Genomic DNA, 23270 nt, shown 5'->3' on the forward strand with positions numbered 1-23270 from the left:
ATCCAAGTAAGGGGCACCACCATCAATGTCCATAGGTTCGGGGTCAAACACCATATCATCAACTGAGAGGGCCCACAACTGTCATCTTCCACCACTTCGGGTCTTCGGACTTACAAACAACAAGGATTCCAAGTCAGGGTCAGGGTTAGGCTAGGGTTGGATTTCACAGCTACAATATATGCTGAGGAACTGGTGTTGGAAGGGGAAGTGGCAGAAAATTTGTGTTGTTGGGGGTGTCTCCGAAGTGGGGCTTCAGCAAACTAAGGTGGAAGACATGATGGATTTGTTAATGTGCTAGTAATGCAACTTATAGGCTACCTGCCCCACCTTCTCCACCACACTGAATGGTCCAAAGTATGTGCTGGACAACTTGGGATGCATCCCCTGGGCAACCGACGTCTGCCTATAGGGCTGAAGCTTCACATACACCCAATCTCCACAGAGAAATGCTGCTCTGATCTCTTCGAATTTGCATAATTATTCATGCGTGCTTGAGCCCTAACCAAGTTGATCTTAAGAGTAGCGAGGACTTGATCCCTGCTCATGAGTTCATCTTCAATAGCGGCGTTGGGAGCGCTGCTAGGATGTAGCGAACCAGCAATGGAGGAGGTCTCCCATATAAGGCTTGAAAGGGGGTAGTTCCGATTGCTGTATGATAAGAAGTATTGTACCAATATTCAGCCCATGGCAAATACCTTGCCCAGAACTTGGGGTTGTCCGAGACAAAGCTGCGTAGGTACATTTCCAAACATTTATTCACAATTTCAGTCTACTCGTCGGTCTACGGGTAGTAGGCTGTGCTTAGTGCCAGAGTGGTGCCATTCAAGCGCTGAAGCTCCTTCCAAAACCCACTTAAGAACAGAGGATCACAGTCACTGATGATAGTGTGAGGTAGGCCGTGTCATTTTAGAATTTCTGTAATGAAGACTTCAGCAATACGGTGACTAGTATACCCTGGCGATAACGGACAAAAGTGGGCATATTTTGTAAACCTATTCACCACCACCATTACTGCAATTTTTCCATTGGAAGACGGCAAGCCAGTAATGAAATCTAAAGAAATGTCTTCCCATACTTGCTGCGGAATGGGAAGCGGCTGTAATAACCCTGCAGGTTCAAGATGCTCACTTTTTTTGTGCTGACACACAACACAATGCTTCACATAATTCTTGACATCTTGCCTGATGCCTTTCCAGGAAAAATTTGTTACTAGTTGCTTAAGGGTGCGGAGGTAGCCTGAGTGACCTCCCACAACTAAATCATGAAACTCCCTTAAAATTTAAGGCTTATATTGGGAATCTGTCGGCAATACCAGGTGGTGGTTATGAAACAAGAGTCCATCCTTAAGACAATACTCTGGAGCATCACTTTGTCGTCTTGCAAGTCTCGACAAAGCTGCTGCAACTCGGCGGACACCTCAAATTCCTATTTCAGACCTTCTAAAAATTTAAACGAAGTTGTAACCACAAAAAGGGCAGAAAGGGTAGTAGTGGGCACTTGCAACCACAGAACTTATTTTCGCCGAAATTCGGTGATTTCACCCCCTGGAGAACCGAAACTAGGGGGCGAAATGATATCTGCCGGATATCGCCGATTTTTCGGCGATATCTTGCCAAACTAGCGATATCCGGCGATATCTCGCCGAAAAATCAACACTGTTCACCTTTTTCAGTCTTTCACTTTTTTCTCTCCATCAATCTGAGGGAGCTCTAGGTCTTCATCAGTGCTGCCTTTGGTGTTGGTGGTGGTAGTATGTCTTTTACCGGCGCCTAAAGGCACCACCGACAGCAGTAGCAGCAGCAGTAGCGATAGCCGTGGGAGAAGCAATTCAAGGAGAAGAATGGAGGGGACGAGACCAAGGGTGCCTACCTGAGCCTCACCAAGCTTTATCATCCAAATGCAGATGCAGTGACTTCCGGCGACTGCTGGCGAGAGTTCACCCGACCGTCCATGGTGAAGATGAAGATGAGAAGATGAAGATGAGATTCAATTTGATCCCATAAAAACCAATGTACACGCAACCGTCATTCCCATTCATTTATGAAAGTATTAAACATTTGGTAAATCATACCCTCTTTACCTTTTTGGCATTTGAGCCTCATGTCACGTGGCTCTTAAATGACCATGAAATTGTTTAAAAAAGCACAAAAAACAAAAAACCTTAACGTAAACATGAATCTGATTTGACTAATCAACTTTTCACATATTATTATTTTATGTACAAAAAACCAAAACTCATACATATGTTTTGAATTTTTAATAACAATTTGGGGCGAAATATCGCTGAGATTTCGGCGATATTTCGCCCTTTCGCTCAGTTCGCTGGGTAGCGAATCGGGCAAAGTGAACGAACTATCGTTCCTTGCTTGCAACAGCAAGTAGGCGGCTTGGTTCTCCTTTCCCTGTTTATACAAGATTTCAAAATCATAGCCGAGCTACTTGACAAGCCATTCCTGCTGATTGGGAGTTTGAATGATCTGAGATTGTAATTCCTTTAGGTTTCGCTGATCTGACAAGATGTAGAACCGATGTCCAAGCAAGTATTGTCGCCATCGAGCGATAGCATAGGTAATTGCTAACATTTCTCTATGATAAGTCGAAGCTGCCTGTAAATGCGAGGAGAGTTTCTTGCTGTAGTAGGCAATTGGGTGCCCGTCTTGTGCAAGAACAACGCCTATTCTAGTGCCTGAGGCATCGGTCTCCACAATGAAGGGTTTTGTGAAGTTAGGTAAGGCCAAAACAGGTGCTACAGTGAGTAACTGCTGCAAATTCCAAAATGCCTCTTCAGCCGTTGGATTCCACGCGAATTCTCCCTTCTTTAATAAATCAGTTAGTGGCGAGGCCACATGTGCATAACCTTTGACGAAACATCGATAATACCCCATGAGCCCCAGGAAGCCTCAGATTTCTTTAGTACTCCTTGGAATGGGCCACTGCAACACCACTTGTATCTTGCTTTGGTCTACTTCCAACCTGTGCCTAGATACGACATGGCCCAAATACTCCACCTCTGCCCGCCCAAATGAACATTTACTTCTTTTTGCATAGAGTTGATGGGCTTGTAAGAGGCCCAATACCACCTCAAGATGTTTAAGGTGTTCAACCCAGTAGCATTGTAAACAAAGAGATCATCAAAGAAAACAAGCACAAATTTGTATAAATGGGCCTAAAATAAAGCATTCATCATAGCCTGGAAAGTGGAGGGAGCATTGGTTAGCCCAAAGGGCATAACGAGGAATTCATAGTGCTCTTCATGGGTGCGGAAAGCTGTCTTAGCCACATCCTCTTTATGTACACGAACTTGATGATATCCGGCTCTAAGATCCAATTTTGAAAATACCTGATATATGCAACTCATCAAAAATTCATCTATGGTAGGTATGGGAAACCGATCCTTAACTGTTATGGCATTCAAGGCACGAAAATTCACACAAAACCACCATGTTCCATCCCGTTTCTTGACCAATAACACTAGGGAAGAGAGAGGGCTAATGCTAGAGTGTATAATTCCATTTGCCAATATTCTAGCTACTTGTCGCTCAATTTCTATTTTCTATAAATGTGGGTATCTATATGGGCACACATTAACAGGCTAGGCTTCCGGTAGTAGATGTATATGATGGTCTTGGACACTCTCAGGAGGTAGGCCCACTGGTTCCCCAAACACCACATTAAATTGGTCTATAAGTTTTTGTAAGTCGGCCCCATTGTGACATCCATTGGAAGCCCAAAACTAAGTTAGCCCCAAACACGGGCAATACAAAAGCATCAATGTAAATTAAGTGGCCTTGTACCTTCATCTGAACCCCACGAATCATTCCTTCACAGATCATTTTGCTTCCATCCCCGACGAGCACCATCACCGAAGTGGTGGGTTCGATTGCTAGCCCTAGCTGCCTCGCAACTTGTCCTTGCACAGACTTGTGCATACTTCCACTGTCCACCAATACCTGTACAGGTTTACCGTTGATGCTTCCCGTAAATCATAAAGTGGTGGTGGAATTGGCTCCTATTAGCGAATGATAGGAGATTTTTGTCGTTATGCCAGCAACCTCCACGACACCATTATCACTTCCCTCTTCTAGTGATGGTTCTCCCACATCAGGCAGTTTGGCATTCTTTGCTGCTTCTAGGAAGAAAAGCTTCGTACAACGATGCCCTGGTGTGTACCTATCATCACAATTATAGCACAAACCCTTCTCATGCTGTTGTTGCATTTCAGCAGGCGTTAGTCTATTGATGGGAATGGTTGTGGGTGATGAAGAAGGCAGGCCAAGTTGTTTCACGGGCTGTGTGGGCAGTAACGGGGGCCTAGTGGACACCGGAATGGCTCGAATAGGTCCTCGTCGAGATTCATACAGCTTACTTTCATATAGGCTTGCTAACCCCACTATGTTTGCCATGTTCAATGGTTGAGCTACAAGGACTTCGTGGCGGATTTCAGCTTTTAGCCCGGAGACGAAGCAACTGATTAAGAACTGAGAGGGCAGCCCGGCGATTCTGTTAGCTAAGTCCTCAAATCGAGATTGGTACTTGCTCACCGATGTTGTCTGCATTAGCTTGGTCATCGTTCCTAGGGGATCATCCAACAGTGATGGGCCAAATTGAGCTACCACTGCTCTAGCAAACGCTGCCCGGGTGGTGATTTGCCCTCCATTCTTCATCCAGTGAAACCATGTCGAGCAACGCCATCCATGTGGAATTGAACCAATAATAACTTCTAATCTTCCCTGGTGGAATGGTACTAGAAGAATCCTTCTGTTTGGAATATCCATCCTTCTAGATCAGAATCATCAAACCGAGGAAAATTGACCTTCGAAGCCCATCCTTGAATTGTTCCAAATAGGTTTGGGGAAGAATCCATTGGATCCTGTATAACAACATTAGTTGTTGGAGTAGAGGAATTGCTCCTTGTCAGTACCAGTGACGAAGTGTTATTTCGCATATAATTGTCGAATCTCCCCGCCAATGCTGCTACTTCGAGAGCAACTGCAATGAGTGCCGCTTTCTGGTCATCAATGGTTGTTTTCTATTCTCCCATTGATCGCTGCACTTCCGTTAGAGTTTCTCCTTGTGCTATAGAGGCGAGAGTAAGATTCTTCACAGCTTCATCCACTTGCCTCATTTGTGTTCCTTCCGCCATCTTGAATATCCGGCAAGTCGGACCAGTGTTGTGACTCTCCCTGAGAAATCGAAAGAAGATAGAACAGAGAAATAGAGAAGGAAGAAACAGAGAGAAAGAAGCTTAGGAATAATGAGGAATTAATTCTTGTTTTTTCTTTAGGGTTGCCTTCTTGGAATTTATACAACTCATACACGAATTGCTTTACATCTAAGAATGGAAATTGATTAAACCATCAAGTGTTCCCTTCAGATCAAGACACTTGGCACCTTGCTGCTCATTTGATTCCTTCAAATACCCTGGTGTTTATATTACCCTCCCCGAACAGCGTGGTGCTTCTAGTCTTCTCCTCTTCTACCATGGTTTCCTTGAATTGTCCCTCCAGCGTGGCTTCCCCATTACCTTGGTCAATTCCAGCATGGATTACAACAATTGTTGCCCTAGAATATTCATAACCTTCAAGGGATGCCCCAAATTTGAACCCAATTGACAAGCAAACTTCAATGACATTAAATCCATGGGAATTCCATGCATTTGAACCCACATTTCCACCATATTGAAATCCCATTTACCATTATCATTCCACAGTTTCAGAACAATAAGATTACCATGTACTGCCCTCGGACCTTCCTCTAAAACTTCCTCTAAATCAACTTCATGCTCAAACCGAAATAGGAATTAGTGCTTTGCTAATTCCAAAACCTCCATGCTCATTCTAGCTTTCCAAGCTTTGGGCAATGCCTTCGTCACCACCTGTTTCGATACTCTCTGCCCTGCAATCACCTTTTCCACCAGCATGTTGCTATGTTCCACCATTGTTTGGTTCTCAATCTCATCCACCACTACTACCATATCACCATTAGGATCTAGATCCTTAGGTATCGGTCTTGGATTCACTACTCTTCCTAGAGGTTCCATTAACAATGAATACTAAGATCAAATAGCCAAACGCTAAAACCTAGAAGCCACTCCTACAGAAAGAAAAAAGACGACATTCCAAAGGAGGAAACCACCTAAAAATGATGATATTGCTAACCCTAAACACTTGTTGACTAAAGGTTACACCTTGCAGAAACATTGTAGGAATAGATACTAAGGACACAATTACATAGTAGGGCCACGGGTCAGGTGGACTAGGCAAAAGTCGATCTTGGATAGGATAGTTCAAGATAACTGCTTCAGTTCAAGCTTCTCTATGGCTACTTCTTGGAGTCCCTGATATGGGGCACTCGCCAAGACTTCAAGAGACACAAAAAGTGCGAGACTCCCCATTCGATCATTAGGCAACGACAACTATTCATAAGGAAAAGAACACCATTTACTACTTGTGATTGAAATTAGACCTGCAATTATCAATGAACATTTGTCAATATAAATCAATCACCCCTCAGACTTGGGTTGGGACTTTGGTCATAGACTGGTTCCAAGATAGAAGGATTGGAGGGCGAAAGTTGCAATTGACCCACCCAAAAGGAGCTGTGGTCCAACAGGGCCTTCGGGCTAGGTTTCTTGTTTACCATTACAACTCCATTGCGGTGTTGCCAAATGTAGTAACACGAGAGCATGAATACCTGGAAAAAACAAGTTTTGGCGAGGGGGTCATTGGAAAACATTCTACTTAAGGGTAGACATAGGTCCAGCTCCAGTCATGCCTTCAAGTCGAAGCCCAAGCCTGCCACTGAACCATATATGATGGACCCACTGACATTTCAAGAAAAGGTGAGGAGATTGGATTTTGATTCAGTTTCACTCAACCCACATGCTGTGTCACTTCCAGTTCTCCGCCTTGGGTCTCTGTTATTAACCTAACCTTGTGTAATGCAGGTTACTCCAGCTACCTGAATTGGAATGTTTCGCTTCCCACACCTTCTTGCACTTGGCCTGTGCATCTGGTTCTTCAACTGTTATATTCAGCTAACAGTCTACCCAATGTAATGTTCTGTAACAAAAGTCCTTTTGTAAACCATTTTTATCATCACCTTCACTTGGAAATAGAGTAGAGCCATCAACTGGGTTGTAGTCCAAGATAGTTCCTCTCATAATCTTGTCTCTTATTCTATTTGGCATAAAAAAAGGAAAATTAAAACTAATCCGCATAGAAGTTGAGTGTGTACTGTAGCTGATGTTTAACTCTAACCTAGACCCATGATCAAAATTGCAGGGTCTAATTCTTCTGTCGATGCTGATAAGCCCCATCGATCATCTCGTTTGATCAATCGCCTTTATGTGGAAAAATATATATTATAAGAGCTTAGCCTCTCACAAACAGAAGTAAATTAACGACCAATTAAAAACAAGCCAGATGGATGTGTTCTCAAATGCAAGATTCTACCAAAAATCAGGCAATTGTTGGTGTGAAACTGTGAACCCCATCGTGAGAGAAACAAACCTAGCACAACTTGCTAGTCTCAACTCTCACCACACTCCAAACTGAGGGTCTTGGTTGGCTTCTTCAAGCTCTCAGTATCAGGCTCTTGAGAAAACTGAAATAAGTTACAACCATATCACTTGTCAGAATGAGGTCTCTTCCTGTCAGATAACTATTGTATCATTCTTGGTTGCATAGCTGATGTTGAGCAACAATCCCCCTGCAAAATTGAATTAGAATTTAGGGCACTTCATAAACATGAAATATGTTGTAGGATGAGAGTAATGGGGTTATATCTGTGAGGGAGACAAAGGTTCATGATCAAGAGAGGAAACCTATCAATAAAAGGGAAAATTTCCTTGATCTAATGAGTTTCACTTAGATTTAGAAGTTCTATCCTACTATATTTTTGCAGCTGCATCTCTTAGCCACCTCGCTGCTCTTCACAAGATTCCTTATGAACATTTTTAAGAAGAATTTCAGTTTGATCCATAGATACTAGCCTATTCTATTTACTGTATCCACTAAGCCCAACTAAAGTTACTCCAAACTTTGTCTCATTTTGGGTGCTTTTCGTAACCTTCCTAAAAAACACTTGGGTGTCAACAAACCCATAGTCTCAGTCACCATGATATACCTTCAAGAACAGACTTAGTGGTATGAAGGAGAGCAGCTAGGCAGAACTCATGGCTTCCAGAGAGCAAGCTTTTCATGTTTTTGTAAGTGGAAGAAAAGGTAAAAAGCAACTGCCAGCATACATGGAGCTTGATTAGTGGAAGTGGGTGAAACAAAAAAAAAAAGAGGAGATGAAACAAAAGAAAAAGGGATTAAAAATTTGATATCCATAGCTAGTTTTCCAAAGTGTTGAAGTTAATATTGGCCAATAAAATTAAGAGAGTGGTCATTTGGTCATGAAATTGATGAGGCTTAGCATGGTTTCAAGTCAAGAGAAGAAAAGCAAAACACATTTTATGCACAACACTCAACAAAGGGTGCTGGAGAGAATATTTAGAATAAGGGACACAAAGGAGCAGTCATGACACATGGATACAAATAGCCATACGGTCTACACTCATGCTGGTTTAAAAGCAAATGCTTTAGACATGATATAGCATTTTTAATTATTGAAAAGCAATAAAAAAATTGTTAGTCATTAGAAATTGGATATTCTTGTAATGTACAGCATATTGTCATAAAAAAAAAACTAGTAAGTTAATCAATATTTACTAAAAATCCCTATATCCTAAAGTTTAACAGTTTGATGGATATAATTTTGATAACCGCACATGGATTTCAAACAACAAAAGGTTTGATTAAAATAATAGAAGAAGAAAGACAAACAGAAACACTGAAAGTCTGTCATGATGAATTCATCCCTCATTACAAGTTTCAACTAACCTTAACTACTAACATTTTCCAATGCAGTGATCATTGCAGTATTTTGTTCTCCTAGTTATGTTATTCCATCTTTACAACTTTGAAACTGACATATGATAACCTGAATAAAGGAAACAGAGAAGATGAGATGATACTGTTTTAATCATCTTCATTTGTAACATTAATCAACCTAGGTTCAGACTAAACACCCCCAAAACAAGTAACTATAAAATTCAGATCCGAAGGTAAAACATGACAGGAAAACAAGAGATTTCTAAAATCAGCAGAACAAAACCAAGATCAGGGTGATAACTTTGGCAAAGACTAGTATTTGAATACACTTTAATATCCAAAGTCTCACCCCTAGCAGATGAGTAAATCTGTTTCAAGTGATAAAACATATCTGACAGAAAATAAACCAAATCAGGGATATGTCAGTTGTCTAGGTCAGGCCCCGGGATTAAACAGAGAAAAGAAACTGAGTGGGACAATAAATAGACCCAAGAGGACAATCTAATACAGCACAGACATCAAACGACACACAATAAATTCAGAGATTCAGTGTCATAGGGAGGAACTCCTATATTCTGCTAATAAACCTTAGATCACAAAACCATGTTTTTGAGAGGTATACACATTGTACCTTCACTTTGATTGTCGATCATTCGAAAGGCTCTGAATGGAACAAGCAAACCGTGATTCTTCCCTCAGGATCTCACATTGGGCCGCGAGGGGGAGGGGTAGAACAAAAGAAAAAAGGAGAAGGTTGAAAAGCGGGGGGATACGTCGGAAATAGGAGCTGCAGAGTCTATATATTTCGTCAGTTCTCTAAAGACTGAGGTCTCTTCAGGCACATGTCTTTTATCAGGTACACTTCACAAATTTTTGTTCTACTTTCAGTTTTATCAGGCACAATTTTTCGAAAAGTGATGTTATTTCAAAGAGATGCAGAACATGTTACAAGTTCTCAGAGAGCACATTTAGCGGTTCAAACCATTTTATCAAATGCTTTTTACATGTTCTTCGATTCTCACAGATCAAAGAACAAGAACTAGTCTACCAGAGTGCAATTAAATGCATCCAAATACAAGGGATAACAGAAGTCACAACTTTGCTTTAGCCTACAATAGAGAGAACAAACAAGCACTTGTGAAGGCCTACTCAAGCAACCTCAACTTCATTATTATAACTCCAGGACTCTAACAAGTTAACCAACATAGATAGAGCAATGAAGTTGGTCAGAAACCTTAGGGAAGTTTTGGTTACTTGAGCAAAGTCCTTCACTGGGACCAACCAAAAGTAAGCAGTAATTTTGATTTCCTGAACAGATCTCTTCAGTGCGACTGGCCGATGTTGAAATCATGTCATTTATGGATATCCATTGATGGCTTATAGAAATATATCATGACAATCAGAATTGAAGCAGATAGAATTAAAAGAAAAACAATTCATACCCTGGGGGGGGGGTTTAGATACACCAACGGGCAATACACGCTAGTTGCCACTCAATTGTCATCCATATTCAAATGTATCCATCCATTTCAATTCATAAATTGGACAGGTTAGAGAAAAGGCAAGCTCACATGGACTACTTAGCAAGTGAGAAAAGTAAGAAAATTAGCAGCTTCCCAGAAATAGATTGATAGAAGGAAGAGGATAGGGTATCAATCAGCACGGACAAAAAAGACAGAACAGAGATCAATGGGGAAGTAAGAAAAGACTCAAAAGAAAAAAGGAAAAAAAAAGAAGCTCATCACTTTTAACTTTGAAATAAAAATATCTCATGCAATTCACAAGCAAAATAGGGATCATCACACCTCCTTTTATATAGCATGAAATCAAAGTTGACTACACTTTGAATATGTAATAATAGCAAGTAAATAGATAAAACTCCATAAAAAGAAACTACTTGATACAGATTCTTCATCAAATTGAGCATGTTCTGTTTAGGAATTATTCTAGGTTTGCATTATACAAATGTTGGGCTTTTGACCCAATGGTTTTCTACGTAATAGACCAGCTCTAAGAACCTGAAGTATGGGTAGGAGGTTAAATACAGGATTGTCTTAGGGCTTGTTTGGTTACATGAATCCAGGGATTTGAAATAAAATGAGATTTCAAATCTATGGATTTCAAATCTGTGGATTTATGGTTCAAAAAAATTAACCGTTTGGTTACTTGAATCTGGTGAAATGAAATAAGTGGATTCATCCTGAAAACTATTTGATTACTTGAATCTGTGGAATGAAATCTATGGATTCATCTTGAAAAACTGTTTGGTTATTCTGAATCTGTGGATTTGAAACCTATAGATTCATCTTGAAAATCTGTTTGGTTATTTGAATCCATGGATTCCAAAAATTGACTTTGTTAATTTGGTATATTTTACGTATGAAAATAAAAAAAACTTCCAAATAATAAATATGTATCCACTTATAAATAGTTGCTGTGACTTCACTCTATGTAAAGGGCTTCCAAGTTTATTGGTGCACCATCAATTACTGGGCATTGCATAGGATTTAGGATGGAAATCCATGGAATGGGGAACTAGAGCCCTTTCTATATGTCTTCTACTACTTGAAGAGTTGGGAAGGTTTTTGGTGCATTTCAGACATCATTTAGTGCTGTGTAAAAATCAAGAATAATAGAACCACAAAGTGTTGAATTACATAAGCAGCCATTAATCAAGGAACCCAAAGCAAGGGAAATAATTTACATGTTCAAATGAATGGCCTAGAAGAAAGTCACTAAAATTGAATTTTTACTATTGCTTTCATTCATTTCGAATAGTAAGGTAAATGTTAGTTGTTTTTCAACGTGCACCTCTCCAGCTTTGGAACGTTTTTTAATAAATTTTTAGATTTTGTGGCTTCAAAACCCAGATTTTAAATTCTGGAGTGCAACCCCTTATTTGAAATTCGGTCTCTCGCTGCAGTTGTCGCAAAAAAACTTGTTATTGCATTTGTTTCTCTATAGCAGTGTGTAATATTCAAACAAAAACCCTCAAAAAGTCATTTTAGCTTCTACCATCTTTAATGTATAATTCAAGGGAAGGTATGCTTGAGTCAAAATCACAACTGCAACTGAATCACACTAAATCAAGGGAGGGGGTTGGTTGGTTAATGGTTATCTTTATAACTTCTATCCTTTCAAAGGGTTATCTTACTATAATTGGGGTCTACCACATAGGGTGAATCAGACTAGTTGGGTTTCAATATGTAAATAGAAATTAATGTGGTTTGAAACTATTTGTGCTTATCTCCATTGGGCAAAGAGGGCAAAGTGTAAAATGTCCACAAGGGTTGCATATGCTGATGGCTATTAGAGGAAAATGTTACCCCCAAAAAGACAAAAAGAAAAAGAAAAGGGCTATTAGAGGAAAGAGGAAGGAAAGTTAACATTGAAAAAGAAACTCTGTCAATGGTCACTAATCCAAATATCAAATATCCAATTTATCAGTCATGAAGCTTAATAACATTTCATGCAATACGGAATCAACAAATACAAAATTTATGTTGTTTGAATACATCAACCAATAAACAACAAGATCTCTAACAAGAACAATATACTGCACAAAATGGCAAGAGTTACTTTCTCTTGTTTTATAACTTCTCTCCCTCATCTCTTGCTGCAGCTGATCGATGTGGGATTTTAACACTAACATGTCACCTTGCTCATTGGTCTGTCTTCATTCTGGTAACTAGAGATCAAAAAAGAAGAAGATCCCAGATAGAATGCAATAGAGCATTGACAAAAGTGTTTGGGCCATGTGCAGAACATATTGGTGCTCACAGCAAAGGAAAGCCCTGCTGCTCTTGTCTCAACAGGGAAGATTTCACAAGGAGTTAACCAACCCATCGGTCCCCATGACCATGCAAAGCCTGCCACGAATGTGCAAATCATCACCACTGTAATGACCGCTTCTGTCGGAGTTAAGGTTCCAGTGGTCTTTAAATACTTCAATAGGAAAATCCCAAGGATGGAATGCACAAATCACATTCAAATTCAACAGAAAGTTGTAAAGTCTCCATCCCAGGAGTTTAAACAATCATGTGTAAAAGGGGGCAAATTTTTGCTTCTGAAAAATGATCTTGCAAGTCTCAAGAACCTGGGTTTTCAGTTCTAGGTTCTTAATTATGTCTAGAGTTCCATTGAAAACCAGGTATTAAGTATATTAAAACCACTATTGATACCGTTGAAAAGCTAGAATTTGTATGACTCACCTGGGCGAAGAACATTTGAATGGTTCCTTGAAGGAGTAATTTCCTTCTTCCAACCTTGTCAATGACAATTACAGAAAGTCAGAAACCACTGGCCTTCTGAAATCATCTGGCTTACAACTAGGTGATGAAAGAGTAAGAACTGTCTTTGCTTAGTTGGAAGCAGAAACTACAGTCAATACACCAACTTTTGCATCCTGGTGAGGTAAAGTAACAATGTAAATCCAGAGATTAGGTTTATCAGTGACGCTGCGCAAGACATAAGAAATATTATTTGCATTGTTTAACGAGGATCTGAAGCCAGGGCCAACATCTGAGAGAAATTTTGGATTGTTTAAAGCTGATGGGAGCATCTCATACAATATTGGGTTTAAAGGTGTCAAGGCTTTATCAGAAGTATCTTTTAAGGTATGTGTCCCCTTGTTTCTCGACCAATTTCCTTTTAGGCTTTGTTTGATTCTCCAAACACTAGACTTATCCAGCAGAAAATTGTCAGAACAAGTGAATGTTCTGGGACATTCTATGCTTTTCACCTATTCTAGCTTTATCCATTAGAGTATTAGGTTTTCCAATGACAACACATAGTTTTGGAATCTGAAGCCGTTGATGCATCAGGTTCTGCTCTCTCAAATCAAAATTGTTTCTTCCCTTCAAGTTTCACTTTGGAAAATTCAAAAACATAAGAGAAACAATTTTGCTATCGGTTTTTTGTTTTTGACAGATTAAAGTTAATTAGACTATAATCCTGTAAAACAGGATGAAAAGTAACAGGAGTAGTTTGCAGACAGCTGTACTCAATTCAATCTCCAAACAGGATAATAGACAAGGACCTAAACAGGATATGTTCAAATTTGATTCATTCCTCATTTACTGGGCTTCGAGTTGCGGAAAGTCTCAGACTCTACCAGAATCGAAAGAAAGTAGAAATATATGTTCTGAATTCATTTGGACAGATCGGAAAATTGTTATTTATTTATCCATGCTCTTTTCTTCTTTCTTTTTGTGGGGTTTGGATAAAAACAGTGTCTATAGGTATACATTTAAATTTTAGAGCTCCTGTTAAGACTATTATCACTGGATAAATAAGGGTTGTCATTGTTCTTGTAAGTGGTATAAGCTATTCTAGTGCAAGAAAATGTTTATAAGTGTTAAGGGAATGCTTATTTCCCATATAACTTTGCAACAGTAAAAAACAGCTTTCTTTGGGTGAGTCCCCAGACCCTGCTAAATGCAGGAGCCTTGTGCAATGGGTCCAGCTTTAGGTACGCTCTCATCCAACTAGTCGATTGGTTTAACACGTAGTGGTACCTTGACCTAATTCTTACTGATCCCCTAAAGCATGAGTGAATGATTTTGAAGCAAATTTGTTCCTTCTGAGTCTTACTTCTGTTCCTGATCAAAGTCATGTCTACTAGCTAGAGTATAATTAGCTTAACCGTCATCCTAGAGTGTGTTACTCCCATTCTAACATATTAATTTACTACAATGCATTGGATCCCAATGGGGAAACCTTAAATTACAAGGCAAAACAACTGCTCATATTCATTAATTGCTTTCAGTACCCTATTTCTGGTTATCATTTACTATCAATGTGATCACAGCAGAGATTTGATCATCCCAACAGTTTGGCACCAGCAGTGGCTATCGAGACAAGCTCGTTGTTCACTTGCTTAACTTCTAATTGTCTTTACTTTTATTTTGAGTTTTAAACATCAGTTGGTTCTAAGGGCTCCTCCCATGAGTGAAGAGTTCTCCGTTATCTCATTCTCCAATTCTCATTGAATTTACACCTGGTTTTTAGTTTCCTGCTGGGAATCTGAACTCTTATTTGCTTTTAAAGACTTGTGATTGCCATAAGACAATACATTGATTTTGAGAATAGGAATTCATGAGTGTGCTATGGGATTCAGTAGTGTCCAACCATCCAAGAGATCAGTGGGATTATGACCTTGCTTTATCAAGTGAACTCAACTTCTCTCCTATCTTCCATATCTTTATTTCCTTTGTAGCTTGCTGCATGGATAAGATTGATGTATCCGTTGCTGCTGTTGAATTCTCTTAGGGATTTATGACTGAAGAAATCATTTTTCAGATAGTGTTGGCCTAACACTCGAGGATTTAATCCTACTTTATTGCTGGAATACTATACTGGTGGTTGCTCTGTTTTCTGGTTAGTTTGCTGCAACTGAGCTTTGAAATTAAAACTACTCTAATCTCTGTTTAGTAGCAGTACTTTCAGTGTGTGTAGGACTATTGTGTCCTTTCCTTTTGTGTGTATTGCGGGGGTGGGGGGAAAGAAGGGCCAAAGTTGTGGTACTACAGGATCATGATTCCGAAGTCATACATTTGCAGCTGATGCATCCAAAATCTGCTCAGCCTTGAGATCCCTGGGGAATGACCTGCAAAACAATGTTAGACGTGGCTCGACCCTAGGGTCGGGAGGGGCCACCTCCGAAGGCTAAGTCAGTAATGGAACTGATCACAGAGCTATAGCTAGTTGCAGGGTAGAAATTAAATACGAGAGTAAGGGAAACGATTCAGATACCTCGTCTGGGAGTAGGCTACTTGTTTATATGGGTTTTACCTCTGATTCTCGATCGTTGGATGCGTTCGTGATCTTCATTGGTGGCCGTCCGATTGTAGGGTTTTGCCCCCTTTACTCGGGGGTGGAGGTAGTTTCCATGTTTAACACGATTGCCCACTCCTCAGAGTAGCAGTAACCGTTTATAACTCAATCACGTATCTCTAATTCCTCGGGGTCATGCTTATCTTTGGAACTACAGGGTTCCTTCCTCGTCACGTTATAATGACTCGACCGAATGTCTGAACCCTACCATGGGGTTAGGCCGTCTTCGACTGGGGTAGACCCGGTTCGGTAATATTTTATCCACAACATACAAGTGTTCGGGAGAAGCCCCCAGACTGAATGCTTGGTTTGCTTCTTAATCTCGATCAGACGAAACGTCCTTTCATTCTTTGAAAGTTTTAGTTGGTCGAAACCGAAGCCTTGTAGGAAGGTCTTAGTCAGTCGGAACCGAAGCCTTGGCTAGAAGGTCTTAGTCGGTCGGAACCAAAGCCTTGGCTAGAAGGTCTTAGTCGGTTGAACCCGAAGCCTTGTTGGGAGGTCTCACTCGGGCTTACCCGATGCCTCATCTTCATCTTTGGAAGTCTCACTCGGGCAAAGCCGATGCTTCACTAGGAGGTCACATTCGGTTGTAACCGAAGCCCCATCTTTAGGAAGTCTCATTCATGCTAAGCCGATGCTTCGCTAGGAGGTCTCACTTGGTCGTAACCGAAGCCCTGACTCAAAATTTCAGAGAATTCTTTTGAGCTTTCAGAGGTCCCACTCCGGTTTTAAAGGATGCCTCAACTTAGGGAATTCCGGAGAATTCTTCTAAGCTTTCGGAGGTCCTACTCGGATTTTAAACCGATGCCTTGACTTAAGGAATTCCGGAGAATTCTTCTAAGCTTTTGGAGGTCCCACTAGGGTTTTAAACCGATGCCTTAACTTAGGGAATTTCGGAGAATTTTTCTAAGCTTTCGGAGGTCCCACTCGGGTTTTAAACCGATGCCTCGACTTAGGGAATCCTGGAGAATTTTTCTAAGCTTTCGAAGGTCCCACTCGGGTTTTAAACCGATGCCTTGACTTAGGAAATTTCAGAGAATTCTTCTAAGCTTTCGGAGGTCCCACTCAGGTATTAAACCGATGCCTCATCTTTCGAAGTCTCATTCGGTCGGAACCAATGCTTCATCTTTGGAAGTCTTACTCGGACAAGGCCGATGCTCCATCTTCGTCTTTGGAAGGTCTTAATCGGTCGGAACCGAAACCTTGTTGGGAGGTCTCACTTGGTCGTAACCGAAGCCCCATCTTCGTCTTTGGAAGTCTCACTCGGGCTAAGTCGATGCTTCACTAGAAGGTCTCATTTGGGAATAGCCGAAGCCCCATCTTTAGGAAGTCTCATTCGGGCTAAGCCGATGCTTCGCTGGGAGGTCTCACACGGAATCCCGAAGCCTCTTGATTTGATAGGTGCCATCTCCCTATCCTGTCATGCCTCTATTCAAAAGAGATTTGGCTTGTAAAAGTATAAATTGAATCCAAAATGTGAATTGTCTACATAGAAAAGAAGAAAGTGAACAAGGATATAATTTCTTTAGATATCTTGCATTCCAAGATCAGTCAAGTTCACAATTTGTAGCTGGACTCTTCAATTCCTCTTTGAAATCTTTTGCCTATTCGGACCCGATGAAAGTATCATCGTTCATCCTCAAGGTCCAACTGGATTCGTTCCAGCTTCTCTACAGGTTCAGGCCTCTATATTTCGTCTTTGTCCCGATCATCACGAACCTCTATTGATAGAGCCCGTGGCTTTGCTGGGACCAGCCTTGTCCTTTAAATAAAAAACATAGTACTATCAGAAAGTTTTTTTATCAGAAGTTACCTCACCAATCCCTTGATCGATTGGGAACTTGATCTTCATGTGTTTAGTCGACACCACTGCTCCCGGTTTTGTTAGGGAAGGTCTCCTGAGGATGACATTATACGCTGGCAACTCCCGAACGACTAAGAAATTTACTCGAATGGTGACTTCCTTTGGGAAATTTCCCACTGTTAGTCCAGCTGCACTGATCCTTCCGCAATTGTTGTTGATCCAACAAATCCATAGAGATGAGTTGAGGATGGCTTTAACAAATCTTCATCCATTCTTAGTTTCTGATATGCTTCATATGACATGAGATCTGCCAATGATCTCGTGTTAACCAATACTCTGTGTACCTTACGTCGACCAATCTCAACTTTGATCATGATCGCATCATCGTGAGGAGTGCACACGCCTCTTTCATCTTCTTCATTGAATGTCATGCTTTCGTCCACATTGGGTCTCTTTCGCTTCTTGTTTCTCCAGATCCCATGAACCTGGATTTGGCTTTCAGTTTTCTGAAGGATTCAGGCTTTGGGCCCCCGAATATCGTGAGAATTGGAGATCGGGCAACCTCCTTTCCTTTTTTTTACTGGGGAGCTTCGGCTGGACAATCCCTGCTTTCTGGAATGCTCTTTCTCTTTTCAACAGTTCTTCTTTCCCGATCATCGCTTTGCCCTTCCACGAATTTGGACAAATGCCACTAGGATATCAGCCTCTCAATGTCTACCTTCAGATGACGACATTCGTTAGTGTAATGTCTATAGTTTTTATGAAACAATATTTTTCCATGTTCTTCTCTCCTGGTTTAGCAATCAACCTCGGTGGCCATTTCAGGATATTTGCATTAAGATTTCCAACCGTGGGGTATTCAGTGGTGTATACTCCCCATGGTCGGCGATCTCTTGCCTCCAACCCCAAACGTTGCTTTTGAACCCGATCATCCTTGTTCGGCCTAGACCCTTGTCCATGTTCAGCAACCTTCTGATCTTTGACTGAGGCTTTGATCTCTCCTTGCCGAGCGTTAAGAATCACCATCACTTCAGCTTGCTTCTGACATCTCTATACGAGTTCAAAATAGGTGGTAAGCATATCATGAAGTAACAGCTCCAAGAGTCTTTTGTTGGTGAGTCTGGTGAAGAGAGCAGTCTTGGCTACGTGTTCGTCCAAGTTCTCGATCTCCATTGTTGCTTTGTTAAACCTGCAAATAGTCCCGAATAGACTCGCACCCTCCTTGCTTTACAATGAACAATGTCTCCTCAGTCTTTTTGGTCTATCTTCCACTTTGGAAACGACCGATGAACTTTCGGGCCAATTCTTCAAAATCAGCAATTCTTCCCGAAGGAAGATTCAAGAAACACTTTTGTGCTGCCCTAATGAGTGATGACCGAATACTCTACACATTACTTCATTTGAATTACCAGCAATATCCATGGTCTGCTGAAAATAACTTATATGTGTTGTTGGATCTCCCGATCCATCAAACGGAGAGAATGTGGGGAGTCTGAAATTATGGGGGAACTCATACCTAGCAATGTGGTTCACAAATGGAGTTTTTCTGATGACAAAGTAAATATCATCAGTTCTTTTACCTGTGGAGAGTTGTCCCAACTTCTAATTGATGTCCGCTAACTCCCGATCAATGTGTACCGCCCGAACGCCATCTATCCGAACTTTGTCTCTACCCGAACGCTGGGAGGTTGGTGTATGAGTACGAACCCATCGCTCTAACCTAGTGAGAGTTCCCAATCGACTCTCCTGCACTCGATCATGGTCACGTTCGTTCCTTCAGGGTATATCTGCCACTCTTCTGGCTCTGGATCGACCTTTCCAATCTTCACAAGGATTATGCCTGAAGTTCTGACCTTCAACTTGCTACCAACGTCTTCGGGGAGAACGTCCTCGAACTAAGGAAAGTCGTAATTTTTCTCTTCGCGTTCGTCCTCAAGCCTCCTCCCAATCATGAAGATTGGGATCTCCAGGAGCTTCTAGGCATCTGGCCATCATATGAAGCATCTACTGCATCTCCAGGTATTTGATCTTATAGTTGGATTACTCAAAAAGAGAATTTGAAGGCAGTATTACCTCACAAGAAAACTTGTCGATCACCTTATCTTTAATCATTATTCAGAGGGTTGATTTAGCATTCCTGATCTAATTTGCACGATGGCTTTTCGATCAAGTTTCCCACAGACAGCGCCAAATGATGCGTCCAAAATCTGCTCAGCCTTGAGATCCCTAGGGAATGACGTGCAAAACAATGTTAGACGTGGCCCGACCCTAGGGTCAGGAGGCCACTTCCAAAGGCTAAGTTAGTAATGGAACTGATCACAGAGCTCTGGTTAGTTGCAGAGCAGAAATTGAATACGAGAGTAAGGGAAACGATTCAGATATGTCGTCTGGGCATAAGCTACTTGTTTATATAGGTTTTACCTCGGATTCTCGATCGTTGGATGCGTTCGTGATCTTCATTGGTGGTCGTCCGATTGTAGGGTTTTGCCCACTTTTCTCGGGGGTGGAAGTAATTTCCACGTTTAACACGATTGCCCATTCCTTAGAGTAGCAGTAACCCTTTATAACTCAATCATGTATCCCGAATTCCTCGAGGTTGTGCTTATCTTTGGAACTGCAGGGTTCCTTCCTCTTCATGTTATAATGACTCGATCGGATGTCTGAACCCGACAGGGGTGTCAGACCGTCTTCGACTGGGGTAGACCCGGTTCGGTAATATTTTATCCACAACAGCAGCCATATAACCAGTAAATGCAAACCCTCCCCACACACACCCCAAATATATATATATATATCAATAATCCATTGAAGTGCTGATTATTATAAATCTCCAAATTTCACAATTTTTAAAGCAATACAATAAAAAAAGTTGGTTACGACAGAGTTCTATACACCGACAAGAAGTCATGAAGACCCAAAGTTCTTGAAGAATGTTAACAAAAGCCATCCTTATTTTCTTCTATGTATATAGCCGCAAATTAGGCAGTGCATATTCTGAACCTAAAGTAAATGATAAAACTAACTTTACGCTTATCCATAAGAGATCTCAAGTGTGCTGGCTCTACTACTGAATTTCATTTAACCAGTTGTCTAAAAAAAAAGTGTCAAAATGCTAAATCCAATACAGCACTGAGGTGATTTCAAGAGAATAGTGTTAATCGCTTAAAAAAGTGGAATTGAATTCTTGAGGTAGGTACCTACAACAGTGTTAAGGGATTCAACTAGCACCATCAGACAGATGATGGCCTTGGGGTTTTTAGCCCTTCTTCAATAAAATAAACCATAGTTAAGGACTTCCTCAATTACACAGTTTAAGTATTTGCTAACTACAAGCAATAAACTTTTTTTATTGAAAAATGTCAGGATGAAAACAAAGAATATGCACAAGGCTGGATCACCAAACTTTTTCATAAATCTCACAATCAAGTGATCTGATAATATTCAGGGTTAAAACTTATCATTTCTTTTCTTTTTATATATCTATATAAGATGTTTGCAAAACCCTTCTTGTTATCCAATCCACCCAAGTAAGAGATCAAGTTCCTAGCATTCCTTCAAATCCTCTTCGCTCTCTCCCATGGAGTAATTTGAAGAAGAGAAGGCATTGAATGAAGAGTGAAAAACCCTCCTCTCCTCCCTCCCCAGTGAGAAAGGATGAGCTGCCACTCAACCCTACCAATATCAAGGCTTCTGGTATACTGCCAGGACACTTCAAGGAGTTCCCAATAGCCAACAACACTTCCAAGCCAAGATAGATGATCTACTAATCATCACCAGTCCCAGAGCTGGCACCACTGGGTTAAAAGGCTTGGCCTCCACCATTTTGAACCACAATACGTTTCAACCACCCACTCCTCCCACTAACCCACATGAGCTTTTTCCCTACTTAGAGATTGACATAGCCATAAACAACCAAAACTCTAATCTCACCTCCTCCTCTCCCGGGCTCTTCTGTAGCCATCTCCCCTATTTCTCCCTCTGTGAAAAAAGAAAAAGAAAAACCACAAAATCCCCGCAAAACATGCTGTTCAATGTCTCATGAGAGTAGCATGTATAGGCCGTCAAAGAAATGAGGAAAAGATAAAATGGCTCAGTAGAGCTGCTAACCTTCTCCACAAATCAACCAGTCTCAAATGTTCTAGACAACCAAGCAACTAAGTAAGATAATAAACTTGAATATCATCTTGAAATTCTAAACTTAATTTTTCTTATAATCTATAACATGACTACAGCGCTTGAAAAACAGCATTTATAGGTACATGTTGTGTTCAAGGATTACAACCTACATCAACAAGGAGAAGAAGACAGAGAAGAAGCACAGTTTGTACCTCTGATTTGCTCAAAGAAAACACTCGTTTTGTGCCTTAGTCCAAGAAAAAACTCCTTATGTCGCTTCAAAACCCTACCAGAGAAAATACATCAGAGAAATGGGAAAAAAAAAGAAGATGAAGAACAACAGCTTGAAGCTCACCTTTAAGCTTCAGAAAACGAAGCACCTTTGACCAACACCTTCAGCAAGAAAATGTCGCTCCAAAAACCCCACCAAAGAAAAAACATCAAAGAAATAGAAGGGGAAAAAAATAGAAGACTTGAAAAACATCATCTTTAAACCTCACCTTTAAGCTTCAGAGAACGAAGCACCTTCAACCAAAAAAGCTCCTTCGGTCCTCCGAAACCCTACCGTGAGAAAAAAAAATCAGAGAAACTAAAAGAAATCTTGAATAAGAAGATCAAGAAGAACAAATTTTAACTCATCTTCAAGCTTCTCGAGAGAATGAAACCTTCTATCAAGAGCTCCTTCTCGTTCCATCAAAAGTGAATGGTGTGAATCCACCCATTCAACGCCATTTTATACCTAGGGTTGAACCCGCTCATTCCACCCAATTACCAGGACTCAGCTCATTTACATTTTTACCCTAAAATTTGAAACCGCTAGATTCATACCGCCCCATGTTTGCCAACCAAATGGGGTAAAAAAAACTGGTTCATGAATCCAGGGATTAGAAATCGCTGGATTCCCACAACCAAACAGGCCCTTAATGTTTTGGGTGTTTTGAAATGAACATGTTTCGCTGGTTTAAATAGGTGGTTCAAGTTAAGCTATTTCAACTTCTACGAACCCAAACTATTTTTATATCTAAATAGCTAGCCAAGTTTTCCAGTTCATCCTAGATCCTGGAAATTGGCTTCTACTCTTCGTAGCTTACCATTCTACTCATCAGGTGGTGTCGAATCTATTTTGGGAGCAGAAAAATATCCAATCTCAACTCTTTATCTTTTTGTCTTTGGTTGTATTCACCATGTCAAGAGGTCATATAACCTACACTGGGTTGCAAAAGCCATCCAGGAATTGGCTGAGAATCAGCAAAACTAATGCCAAACTTGAGGATAGACTTGGGAGATTTGAGGCTAGGGATGAGAGGCATGAGGCGGAACTTGATAAGTTTAGGGATGAGATTCTGCTTTATTTAAAACACACAACAAACAAATTGAGGCAGAACCATCTACTCCATCTCCTCATTTCATACTTCATTTTTATGGATTGAGGATGCTCTTGAAAGGCAAACCTGTGTAAAGCTAGCTGTAGTTGTAGGGTTCCTTCTTACACCAAAATCATTGGGTGTAGTTCCTTAACTCAGCAACAAAATCATGGACATGGTATAGGTTATCTTAATTTTGAATTATTCCTTTATTTAAGTCAAGTTGAAGTGTAATTCCAATAACACTTCTAGAGCCTCTTCTAACACAATCAG

The 23270-nt window shown here is 40.7% G+C and overlaps 1 long non-coding RNA gene across 1 annotated transcript; it reads right to left on the bottom strand.

Moving 5' to 3' along the window:
• Positions 1 to 7373: 7373 nt before the first annotated feature.
• On the bottom strand, positions 7374 to 22533 carry LOC149011318 (uncharacterized). Its single transcript, XR_016174780.1, has 4 exons — positions 21989 to 22533; positions 21846 to 21919; positions 13091 to 13144; positions 7374 to 7710 (listed from the first exon to the last, which is right to left on the bottom strand). It is a non-coding gene; the product is annotated as an uncharacterized LOC149011318 (long non-coding RNA).
• Between the last annotated feature and the right edge of the window lie 737 nt (positions 22534 to 23270).

Source organism: Hakea prostrata, chromosome 7 (assembly GCF_041222555.1).
Source record: "Hakea prostrata isolate BN-2017 chromosome 7, UWA_Hpros_2, whole genome shotgun sequence".
Taxonomy (NCBI): Eukaryota; Viridiplantae; Streptophyta; class Magnoliopsida; order Proteales; family Proteaceae; genus Hakea; species Hakea prostrata.